The 12,929-nt window shown below is 40.9% G+C and overlaps 2 long non-coding RNA genes across 4 annotated transcripts in view; one reads left to right on the forward strand and one right to left on the reverse strand.

Moving 5' to 3' along the window:
* The window catches only part of LOC112428825 (uncharacterized), an 80,359-nt gene that overhangs the window by 22,299 nt on the left and 45,131 nt on the right, over positions 1-12,929 (reverse strand). For 2 of the 3 annotated variants that reach the window (XR_003020886.2, XR_011608671.1), the window contains exon 3: positions 10,159-10,301. This is a non-coding gene — a long non-coding RNA (uncharacterized lncRNA). Of the gene's footprint in view, positions 1-6,960; positions 8,697-10,158; positions 10,302-12,929 lie in introns of those variants that run through there. The other variant, XR_011608672.1, reaches the window with a different exon arrangement.
* The window catches only part of LOC139356602 (uncharacterized), an 86,111-nt gene continuing 76,714 nt past the window's right edge, over positions 3,533-12,929 (forward strand). Inside the window, exon 1 of the long non-coding RNA XR_011608673.1 lies at positions 3,533-3,598. This is a non-coding gene — a long non-coding RNA (uncharacterized lncRNA). The remainder of the gene's footprint in view (positions 3,599-12,929) is intronic.

The following is a 12,929-nucleotide window of genomic DNA, read 5'->3' on the forward strand; positions in this document are numbered from 1 at the left end:
TGAGGGACCCCTGACTTTCAGGGGCTGCAGCAGCAGCAGGTGTACTTGGGTGAGTGTGCTGTGCTCTACGGTGGCAGTAGGAACCACCATACCAGTGCTAATGATGGCAATAGGAGTGTCTGCCTTGCAACAGCTTGGGTGTAATTTGGGCATTTTCCAGCTGTAGATCTCTGCCCCTGTTTCCCTAGCCTGTTGTAGAGTCTATAATGAATTCATTTTTTTAAACACATTATCATTCAGTGTCAAACACATGATGCCAGGTACTATACTAGATAAAATAGCCCACAATAGTGAATGCATAAATCAATACCTGCCACCTTGTAAGTTGCATTCTACTGTGTGTGGCAGAGGCAAACAATAAACAAAAACACAAATGAAATATCTAGTACATCATTTTTGTTCCTGAGTAGTTGCCATTGTATAAATGCATGAACTTTTTTTTTTTTTTTATCATTTATCAGTTGAAGAGTATTTGGTTTGCTTCCAGTTTGGGGGGGTTATAAAGAAATATCCACACGACCATTAATGTACAGGTCTTTGTGTGAACATAAGTTTTTATTGCATTTGAATAAATACTAAAAAGTGGAATTGCTTGGTCACATGGTAAGTGCGTGTTTAACCCTGTAAGAAATTTTTGGACATTTTTCCAAAGTGGCTCTTTCAATTGCTGTTCCCACAGGCATTGTGTAAGTGTTCTAGCTGCTCTGTTTCTTCGTCCATTCTTGGTAATGCGGGTTGTTTTAATGTGCTATCTCATTGTAGTTTTAATCAGCATTTCAATAATGGCTAGTTATGCTGAACGCATTTTCTGGTGTTTACCACACATCAAAGGAATGAATGATGAATAACATATAAAAACATAGATATATCTGAAATTCATTATAATAAGTAAAAGCAGGCTCCGCACCATATGTCTTCATTTCTATGGCCTTCTGGAGGGCGCATAATTATAGGAGAGGAGATCTGACCCCTGTGTAAGACCTGGGGATCTGGAGAGTGAATGACTCCCCCAGACGCAGCAGACAAAGAAGTGTGCAGTATTTCTTTGGGTAATGAGATGATTCTGTGTTTTGACTGTAGCGGTAATTACATAACTATGTGCATCTGTCAAAACTCAGAAATGCACGCTAAAAAGATAGATTTTATTGCATATACATTATGCCTCAATAAAAAAGAAAATTTTTTTTTTGAGTGGCTAAGGATAGAAATAGATAAAACAGGCCGGGCGCGGTGGCTCAAGCCTGTAATCCCAGCACTTTGGGAGGCCGAGACGGGCGGATCACAAGGTCAAGAGATCGAGACCATCCTGGCTAACACGGTGAAACCCCGTCTCTACTAAAAAATACAAAAAACTAGCCGGGCGAGGTGGCGGGCGCCTGTAGTCCCAGCTACTCGGGAGGCTGAGGCAGGAGAATGGCGTAAACCCGGGAGGCAGAGCTTGCAGTGAGCTGAGATCCGGCCACTGCACTCCAGCCTGGGCGACAGAGCGAGACTCCGTCTCAAAAAAAAAAAAAAAAAAAAAAGAAATAGATAAAACATCACAAGCGTAGAGACATGGTTAACATCCTTACTGACAGAGTGGCATTTGAGTCAGGGTGAGGATGTTGTCAAAGAGAAATTTAGGCATGTTGCCCCATTTAAAATAAACGTCTTATTTTTAAAAGGGCTAAAGTATATGTGCTTATCTCCCAGTCAAGAACCTTTACTACCAACAGTCTCAATGAGAAAGGAGAAGTATAGACAACTTCCTGCCTTTGAAACGTCAGGTGTAAAGGAGGAAAAAAAAAACCTGTGATGTGATAATACAAAGGAATTGATTTAATATTGAAATAGGCATATAATGGCAGACACCGATGAAATGGGCTTTTAAAAAATAATTCAACTTTTAATACATGTTATTAATGCGTTTTACAATATTTACATCTCTTCCTTATAAAAGTTAACATTTTTAATCCCAGTTTACAGAAGGAAGCTGAGGTATAGAGAGTCTGAATAAATCACCCGAGACTAAACAGCTAATGTCAGAGCTGGAATTAGAACTAAGCTAGTCTGCCTACAAAGCCCGTACTTTTAAGACCTAACTCTGTTGCCTTTACATTTTGCCTGAAATTAAATATTCAAGTAGCCATCTTGAATCGTACATTTAAATAAGATTGGCGATGTGACTAAGATCATATACCTTAGCTGTGTTAATGAAGTCAGAGTTGGTTGTTGTCTTCTGCTGGAGTCCACATCATGTATGCATTTCCACACACCAAAGAAAGCCATAAGCTCTTCAGGGAGTTTGCAACCAGTTATTCCGTGGTGAATTTTCTTATCAACATAAACATTTTCTCACCCGAGTAGCTGTTTATTGTGATATTTGGTGTTAAAGCGTGGACAACTTCTATAAATAAGAGTAAATTTTAAAAATAATAAAAGGTAGTTTATCTAAAATGAACCTCTATAAACCCACATTGCCGTATATTTTCATGTGCAACAATGTAATTTCACTCAGCAGTTGATTGATTGTCTACAATGCTTCCCACTGTGCTGGATAAAGGTGAAATAGGATCACGTGGAATGTAGGAGTTGGTTGTGCTTCCTGGATTGGTGGGTTTTTAGTTTTCATTAAGTTGGAAGAGCATTTGGCCATTATTTCTTCAAATATTTACTTTTCGTCTCTCTTCTTATACTAAGTTGCTTTAAGTTGTTCCACAGCTCACTAATGCTCTTTCCATTTTGGGCGGGTAGGGGGAGGGATTCTTTTTCTCTCAATGTTCCATTTTGGGTATTTTATATTGTTATGCATTAAAATTCAGTGATCTTTTCTTTTGCAATGTCTAATCAACATTAACCCCTTCCAGCATATGTGTGTGTGAGTGTGTGTGTATATGTGTGTGTTTGTGTATGTGTGTATATGTGTCTGCGTGTATATGTATGTGTGTGTATTTTATCTCAGTATCTCAGGCACTTGGAGTTTCCATCTTGGAAAGTCCAATTTGTCTTTTTAAACATATTTCATGTCTCTATTTAACTTTTTGGACATATAGGTTTATAATATATGTTTCAATGCTCTTCTTTCTAATCCTAACTCTGGGTCAGTTGAAGCCTGTGTTGACTGATTATTTTCCTCATGATGAATGGTGAGTTTCTGTCTTTTTTTCATGCCTGGTAGTTTTTGTTTGAATGCCAGCTGTTAAACATTTTGCTTTGCTTGAGTGCTGTTTTTGTATTCTGGCACATTTTGAATATTGTTCTGGGATTCAATTAAGTTTTTTAGAAAAAATGTGATTCCTTTGGGTCTTGCCTTTATGGTTTTTTAGGTGGGACCAAAGCAATACTCAGTGATATGGTTTGCCTGTGTTCCTGCTCAAATCTCATCTTGAATTCCCACGTGTTGTGGGAGGGACCCGGTGGGAGGCATATGAATCATGGGGGCAGGTCTTTCCCATGCTATTCTCATGATAGTGAATAAGTCTCATGAGATCTGATGGTATTATAAGGGGGAGTTTCCCTGCCCAATCTCCCTCTTTGCCTGCTGCCTTCTATGTAAGACATGACTTGTTCCTCTTTGCCTTCTGCCATGATTGTGAGGCTTCCGCAGCCACATGGAACTGTAAGTCTAGTTAAACCTCTTTCTTTTGTAAATTGCCCAGTCTCAGGTATGTCTTTATCAGCACTATGAAAATGGACTAATACAGTAAATTGGTACCAGGAGTGGGGCACTGCTGAAAAGATACCTGAAAATGTGGAAATGACTTTGGAACTGGGTAACAGGAGAGGTTGGAACAATTTGGAAGGCTCAGAAGAAGACAGAAAAATGTGGGAAAATGTGAAACTCCCTAGAGAATGGCTTTAACCTAAAGCTTGATAGTGATATGGACAATAAAGTCCAGGCTGAGGTGGTCTCAGATGAAGATGAGGAACTTGTTGGGAACTGGAGCAAAGGTGAATCTTGTTAGGTTTTAGCCAAGAGACTGGTGGAATTTTGCCCTCACCCTAGAGATTTATGGAACTTTGAACTTGAGAGAGATGATTTAGGGTATCTGGCAGAAGAAATTTCTAAGCAGCAAAGCATTCAAGAGGTGACTTGGGTGCTGTTAAAGGCATTCAGTTTTATAACGGAAACAGCATAAAATTTGGAATATTTGAAGCCTGACAATGTGATAGAAAAGAAAAACTCCCCATTTTCTGAGGATAAATTCAAGTCCACTACAGAAATTTGTATAAGTAACGAGGAGCCAAATGATAATCCCCAAGACAATGGCAAAAATGTCTCCAGGGCATGTCAGAGGTCTTCACAGTAGCCCCTCCCATCACAGGCCCAGAGGCCTAGGAGAAAATGGTTTCATGGGCCCGGGTCCTCATGCTATGTGCAGCATAGGGACTTGGTGTCCTGCATCCCAGCCACTCTAGCGGTGACTGGAAGGGGCCAATGTAGAACTTGAGCTGTGGCTTCAGAGGGTGTAGGCCCCAGGCCTTGGCAGCTTCTACATGGAGTTGAGCCTGCAAGTACACAGAAGTCAAGAATTGGGGTTTGGGAACCTCTGCCTAGATTTCAGAGGATGTATGGAAATGCCTGGATGTACAGAAAGAAGTTTGCTGCAGGGGTGGGGCACTCATGGAGAACCTCTGCTAGGGCAGTGCATAAGGGAAATGTGGGGTCAGAGTCCTCACACAGAGTCTCTATTGGGACATTGCCTAATGGAATTGTGAGAAGAGGGCCACCATCCTCAAGACCCCAGAATGGTAGATTCACCCACAGTTTGCACCTGCACCATTTGCCTAGAAAAGCCACAGACACTCAATGCCAGCCCATGAAAGCAGCCAGGAAGGAAGCTGCACCCTGCAAAGCCACAGGGGCAGAGCTTCCTGACTACAGGAACCTACTTCTTGCATCAGCATGACCTGGATGTGAGATATGGAGTCAAAGGAAGTCATTTTGGAGCTTTAATATTTGACTGCCCCACTGGATTTCAGATTTGCATGGGGCTCTAGCCCCTTTGTTTTGGCCATTTTCAATGGCTGTATTTATCCAATGTGATTGTACCCCCACTGTATCTAAGAAGTAACTAATTTGCTTGTGATTTTACAGGCTTATAGACAGAAAGGACTTACCTTATCTCAGATGAAACTTAGGGCTGTGGATTTCTGAGTTAATGCTGAAATGAGTTAAGACTTTGGAGCACTGTTGGGAAGCCATGATTGGTTTTGAAATGTGAGGATGAGATTTGGGAGGGACCAGGGGCAGAATGATACGATTTGGCTGTGTCCCCACCCAAATCTCATCTTGAATTCTCATGTGTTGTGTGAGGAACCTGATGGCAGGTAATTGAATCATGGGGGCAGGTCTTTCCCATGCTGTTCTCATGATAGCAAATAAGTCTCATGAGATCTGACGGTATTATAAGGGGGAGTTTCCCTGCCCAATTTCTCTCTTTGTCTGCTGCCATCCACATAGGATGTGACTTGCTCCTCCTGCCTTCCGCCAGGATTGTGAGGCTTCCCCAGTCATGTGGAACCATAAATGCCCATTAAATTGCTCAGTCTTGGGTACATCTTTATCAGCAGCATGAAAACGGACTAATACACTCAGTCTAGAGCTAATTCTTTCCTACTATTGAAACAAGACCTTCTTTAGCACTGTACTCAATGCCCCATGGATTATCAAGTTTTCTGGTCTGAGTGTTGGGAACAGGTACTGTTTTCACCCTTGAGTGAACACCAGGCACTGCTCCCCGTCATCCTTTTGAATGGTTCTTTCTTCAGATACAGGAAGGTTCTCCACACACGTGCAGACCGGCAATCCACTCAACATTCCTGGAGGCCCTTTCCAGATCTTCAGGGTCCTCTCCTCGCTTCGTACCCTTCCCCATCAGCTCCAGATTCCTCATGCTTCCTCAGCCACCAGCTCTGTCTCTTCAGCTCAGAGACTTTTCTAGGTTCTACCTCAGTTTCCCCTCACATGCTGCAAACTGGGGACACTCTAAGGGCAGCAAGCTGGGGCAATCACAGGGTTCATATGCTTGTTTCCATATCTCTGGGATCACTGTTTATACCTGGTGCCCAGTGTCTTTCCAGCTCTTGTTTCATATTTTTTAACAGTGGATCCCTCTTAGTCCATGTTGGCCAGAAGCAGAACTTCTTCATTTATTTTTAAATGGTGCTGAAATGGCCAATGCTCACTGAGACTAGCAGTTCTTCTTATGCATCTTTTTTTCTTACCTTACTTTATTACCTTTGGGAAGCTGGCTCATATTTGCCAACATTTTTTCAACCCTGTCTTCTAATTATCATATGCTGATTTTAGTGAATATATGCATTCAGTATAAACCCCATGTGTTTTTATTTTTATTTTTTCAATCAGACACTCAAACATTTATTAAATATCTGCTCCAGGACAGCCACTATGGTAATGATACATTTTTTTAGTGGATGAAAAGTTGTGTAATACAACACTCTTTCCTTCCTGGATCATGCAATGTATTTGTGAAATAAATAAGTATAAAATGACAGTAGGAAGTAGAGTAGATAAAGAAACATTTTTAAAAACACTCATTTATTAAAATCAGTATTTGAGATAGTGTCTAAACTTACTTGAAATCAAATTCAGTCTGTACAAAAATTAAGAATTTTAATTCACTATCTCAAGATCCTAGAAGTATCTCTAATTTCATGATTCAAGACTTATGGAAGACAATTTGGATTGAGCACACCAGAATCATTATTCATTTTTTCTTTCCACTTTTCTTCTATTATAGAGGCTGAAAAGCCAAAACCAAAAACAGCATAAGCAACAACAAAATACTTTACAGGTTTTCTTGTAACTCTGAGTCACCATGTGATTCACCTTGAACCAATGATCCCCAGTGACAGCAAAATGGAAATACTTAGAAGAGATATCTGTCCTCTCTGTCTGCTGCAAAACAACAACAACAACAACAACAACATAACCCAAAACCCTTTTGAGTGAAGTTTTTTTTTTTTTTTTTTTTTTTTCATATACCACCCTTTTTCTTTCTTGGGATGTAGCTGTGATGCCTGGAGACAGAGGAGCCATTTTATGACCATGAGGACAAAACGTCACATGCTGATATTGATTGAGGCTAAAGAGAGTTGAATACTGGCCTCTTGATGGCGATATTGAGCCACATCAACAACCAGAAACTGCCTCATTTGACGAGAAGACCGAACTGCTCCACATATTTATGCCACTGATGTAGAGATTGATGTTATTTTCAACCAAACACAATACCTCATACTATTATGTATTCACTTACAAACTATTTTCTCTGTCTTAATTCTCAGTAAAGCAACTCTTAAAACTCATACTTTTTTTTTTCCCTACATACTTTTCACATCTTTAAGGAAAGGATTCTACTTCCTACTGGTAAAAAAAGAGGCAGTGGGGTATAATGGGAAAACAATGGTTTTTAGAATCTGATAAATGCAGGGGACTCCTGGATCAGTGACTTTTAGTTAAAGCAGAGCTTCTTCTCTGGTTTCCTTGGAGCATCTGTCAACCTCATGTGGGTTACTTCATTTCTCTTTTGATTTGTGTCTCTGAAATCACATTCATTATGGAAATCAAGAATAATTAAAAATAATTAAAAAGCCTAGCTCCCAAAACATGCAAATTTTTTGCATAGAAATCCGCATAAGAGAATCCTCAGAAATCCGCATAAGAGAATCTTCATACCATGTGATTCTCTTAAATAATTCTGCTCAGGTGAGATGAGCGTAAAGGTGAAGGAAACACATTTACAGGTAGACTCTGTATCTATTGTCCATTGCTGGGACTCTTTGGTCTTGTTCTTGGAGCATTTACTGGAAATTGGAGGAAGGAGGATTCTTAGGTGGAAGCCAGTAACACTCTACAGCTGCATGTGAAACGCTGGTATGTGGATACTGGTCTCAGAGATGGTCTATGATTAAGAAGTTAAGAAAACAACCATGCAAATTGCGCTCATCTGAGCCCCAGCAAAATTATGGCTTTGCAAAATAACATTAAACTGTCACAGCCCAATCGTTGCCATGATTACGTAAAATACTTGAGTTATGTTTGTCCAAACTGGTAAGATAAACTTCTTATGCAAAAATGTATTGATTAGTGAAAGATGAGCATCTTTAATTCGGGTGTCTTTGCCCATCTACATCCCAGTAACTTTTATTTTTCTTCTTCACACAAAGCATTTTTTAAATTTTAGCTTTTCAAATGCAATTATGATTTAGTGCGGTCATAGACAGTTATTGAAGGGAGATGCTGATCATGTTTTTGTTCCAGTTATCATTTTCAAAAGACGTTTCATTAAAAATGAGTTTTGCACCAGGGTTCGTCCAGTGAATTGAATCTTTGAGAATAGAATAATGTGCCACCTGCTCATAGCATAGTTCTGTAAACTCCTTGTACATAGTATCAGTTACTGTTTCTGGAAAACATCCTTGTTTTCCCAAGAATGAGAACTGGAGGTCAAGGTGGTATAAATGCAGAAACAACTTCAGCACAGAAAGTGCACACAGTTCTTTTTAAGAGCTCTTTAAACCTTCTGATTTATATTGAGAAAAATAATGAAACCCTCGCCATCCCAGCAATAGCTTGGGTGAAAGAAAATGGCTTCTGAAGAACTATTGTGAGGTCTTTTGTTGAATCTTCAGTCATTTGGCCTCATGCAATGTACCAAAACAGCCATCTTCACCAGCTTCTCCTCGTGAACCTGGTGGGAAGAAGTACTGGGAAGCCCCTGGGTAGAGGGCACTGTGAGTTATGAAACAAACATTGTTTACAATGAATAAAAGTCCTCGTGGAGGCAGGTGGTTTATCTGTGGCATCTTACAATGTGCACCGTATGCACTTAAATGGAGTGAGGGAGCCATAACATAACATTCAATTTCCCTCTGGTTAAAAAATCACTTGCAGTAAATTCTTTCTATAGACTCTCTCTGACTTTATATTCCCAGTACAACATTTTATGCAAAAAGCTCAACAAACAGGTTGCACTCTTGCGCACTCTTTTCTGTGGTTCACATTTGAAGTTTTCTCCCAAGTATTACTGCATCCCTGCAACTAGCAGCCCGTGGTGAATGGAAAGTGACGACGGGAACTGCAAGATGCGGGATGGTATTGTCTTCTCTGTGTAAAGAGAATCATGGAGAAAACACACACTTGTATTGCTTTTTGGAAATGCGTGGGCTGGGTTTGCAAGGGACTTACCTGTGAGCTACAGCGGAAAGTCACGACAGTGAGTTGTGTGACTTCCTGCCTTGTAAGTGAAGTCAGATAACTTCTGCAATATTGGAGTTGCAGAACAAACTCGGGGAGGTCACAGGCTGCCAGTTAATGATCACAGTGTTGAAGGTTAAGCTAGTTTCTCGTGGAGCACGTGTTATTTCATAAGGGATCAGATGTATTTTTTAATAGGAGGCATCTTCACAAATACTTATGGTCTCAATATTATAAGGCAGTGATCCTGTAGCTGTTAAAACAAATCTTTTCATATCCAGGAAACCTCTTTGCCCTTCTCCGTAAATGATATACATTAATCTCAATTTTATGATGCATATGTATGATATATACATCAGGTCAAGATTCAACTTAAATGTCATGATAGCTGGTATATAAATATTCACTAGCATACTCCTTATCTCTATACCACGTTGGGAAGTATTTTCCCCACCAAGCCCTTGAGTCCACGGGACCCTAAACAAAACAATTACCTGAAACATCTTGCTGTTGGCTTCTGCGCTACTTTCTAGCCAACATTGAATTTAAGGAAATGGAGCAAGGCTTGTAATTTTCAGTTTTCCCAAAACTCCTTTACGGTGTCACTGAACAAAATTTTATAGACTTATCTCTCTGAAAAATGTCACTGTCATTTTTGCATAATGCCTGGGATTTCTCCCCTCATTGAACAGTTGCCTCTGTCTTCATATTAGAGCATTGAAAACATAGATGTGTGTGTCACAAAAACCTTTTTCCCAATCAGTCCCCACCATGTGGCTCTGGTCAGTCATTAAACATCTTTAACACCTATTTTCCCATCAATAAAATTATAGTAATAACTACCTGGTAGGGTGAGAAGATTAAATAAGGAGACATGTGAAAATTCTTGGCGGAAGGCCTGGTAATTGGTCATGTTTAATATATGCAAGTTGTGTACAGAAGTTTTTTTGTCTTACCCTCACATTCCACGGAAAACACTTGATGGGTCAGGTGCGGTGGCTCTCGCTTGTAATGCCAATGTTTTGAGAGGCTGAGGCAAGAGGATTGCTTGAGGCCAAGAGTTCGAGACCAGCCTGGGCAACATAGGTAGATGCTGTCCCTACAAAAAATAAGAAAATAAAGAAAATTAGCTGGGTGTTGCAGCTCTTCCTGGAATTCTAGCTATTTAGGGGCTGAGGCGGAATTGCCTAAGCCCAGGGGCTTGAGGCTGCAGTGAGCTATGATCCCGCTGCTGCACTCCAGCCTAAGTGACAGAATGGCACCCTGTATTTTCAAATAAAGTAAAGAAAATGCTTGACCAAGTTTAACAACCTGGATGATCTGAAGTACAGGTGCCTTGGCCTTTTCAGACACGTGGGTTGAACATAAGACAGAAAAGAGCTGCTTTTGGACAACCAGAAATAGATTAATGTGACTGTTTAGATATAGATTTTTTAAAAACACTATTTCCTCTTTTATTGTGGCAAGAACACTTAAAATGAGATCTACCCTCTTAATAGATTTTAGGTGTAAAATACAGCATCGTTATCTATAGGTACAATGCTCTGTATCAGTCTGGGACGGATTCTTCCCATAAACTGAATTGGAACCTCAAAGAGATCCCCATGTTATTGCAACATTATTCGCAGTAGGGAAGATGTGGGAACAACCTGGATCCTGAACCCACAGATGAGTAGATAAAAAAAGTGTGTGTGTGTGTGTGTGTGCGCGTGTGTGTGCGTGTGCGCGTGCGTGTGTGTGCGTGTGCGTGTGTGTGCGCGTGTGTGTGCGCGTGCGTGTGTGTGCGCGTGCGTGTGCGTGCGTGCGTGTGCGTGTGTGTGTGCGCGTGTGTGCGTGCGTGCGTGCGTGCGTGCGTGTGTGCTTGTGTGCGTGTGTGTGTGTGTGTGTATAACTTTCCAACTTTTGAAATGACAGACCTGTTCAGGAAAATGGGTTTTCAGGCACACTCTTGAACCTGAGCTTGGTAATGAGTTGGAGCATGACTGGCGGTCACATGAACACAGTCCACTGCCGGGACAGGTCTCCTGTGCAGAGCAGTTTGAGGACAGCTGCCCCAAGATCCAACTCCAACACTAGAAGGAGGCAGATGATATCCTCAGTCAAACCTGGTCCCTCGTTACCAATATCGTGAAGAGAACCCAATCTCTGCTGTTAAAACGACCTCAATTCATCCTTTGGCCTCACAACTCACTACCTGTGTGACTGACAAATGCATTCAGCTCTCAGCCTCTGATTCCTCATTTGTAAAGTGGGTTGACCCCACCTAATCCTTAGAGGTGGTTGTGTGGACTAAACTTAACTGTCACACATTGGAGCAAGAGTTTGATCATTTCCTCTCACCCTTTGCTCCTTTAACTATCATCTCCCCCACCCCTGAGTGATCCTGTCTCTGCCTCAATTGGTCTCAAACATGGGGTAATGTTACCACCTCCCAGACTTGGGTCTTGAAAACCCAGTGACCTCCTGCTTGTCCTCATTCCAGCTCCACTCTCCTGGCCCGTCCTAGTCTACGGTTGTCCTGGCCCTTGCATGTGGCTTCTCTCCTATCCACTTCCCAGCAGCAAAGCCAAGGACAGCACTGACAAATGCCAGGAACCTTAGACTCTTAAGTGTGAACAGACTTTAGTTTTAATTTTTTAATTTGTCTTCTAAGCAGATTCTCCAAAAGTAACAGCTGCCCATAGGACCACGATAAATCAGATGTAAGTACAGATATTCTCACTCATTTAGATAGCTAGCTAATGAAACAATGCCTTAGGACATATATTTGACAAAAATTGACACAAAATATCACTCCATTACTAATTTGAATCCTCATTCACAGTAGTTTTATTCCTAAATTTATGCTTTATTTGGAATACTCCAGGAAAGATGAATTACTGTGACCTATCTTGCTAAGTGAAAATTATTGGCCAATGAAGATGGCTTTCTTGGAATTCTCTTCTCTTTCTTGTATCAGATAGGATTAGTTTGGCTTCCTATTAATAGACAGATTTAAAACAAAGAGTGGTTTAAATAAGATAAAACTGTATTTGGCTCTAATATAATAAAAGTCCTGATGGATGCCACACAGGTCAGGTATGACAGCCTAAAGGACATCAGGATCAGACTCCTTCAGACATTCTCCCTCCCTAACACTAGGCAGAGCTCTGCCTTCCCTTGGTCCACGACAGTGGCTGGAAGTAACCATCACACCTGCTTCAGGTTAGCTAGATGAGAAAGGTAGGAGAAAGAAGGCGGAAAGGGGAGATGTCAAAGGCTTTTAAGAAAAGTTCCTTGCAGCTCTCATACGCATATTTTAGTAGAAGTGGAAGGAGACATTTATTTGGTTTCCCTGAAATATGTAGTTGGAATTCTTCCGGGGACACAGTGGGCAGATTTGCATGAGGACCAAGGAGCATCCAGGAGTGAAGAAATAAAAAGTTTAATCCCTTTCCTTTGGAGTTCTTGGAGGAAGTCAGACACCATGAGGGATAGGACAATCTATGGAGAGGATGTGGTAGGCAGAATAATAGTCCCTCAAACTTACCTGGATCTAACTCTGCAGAAAATGAATATATTGTCTTACCTGTCAAAAGGAACTCTACAGATGTGATTAAGGTTCAGAACCTTCAGATAGGGAAATGATCCTGTTTATTGAGGGGAGTGCAGTCTAATCACATGAGTTTTTTGTTGTTGTTTGTTTGTCTTTTCTTGACGGAGTCTTGCTCTGTCACCCAGGCTGGAG

This window comes from Macaca nemestrina, chromosome 10 (assembly GCF_043159975.1).
Source record: "Macaca nemestrina isolate mMacNem1 chromosome 10, mMacNem.hap1, whole genome shotgun sequence".
NCBI lineage: Eukaryota > Metazoa > Chordata > Mammalia > Primates > Cercopithecidae > Macaca > Macaca nemestrina.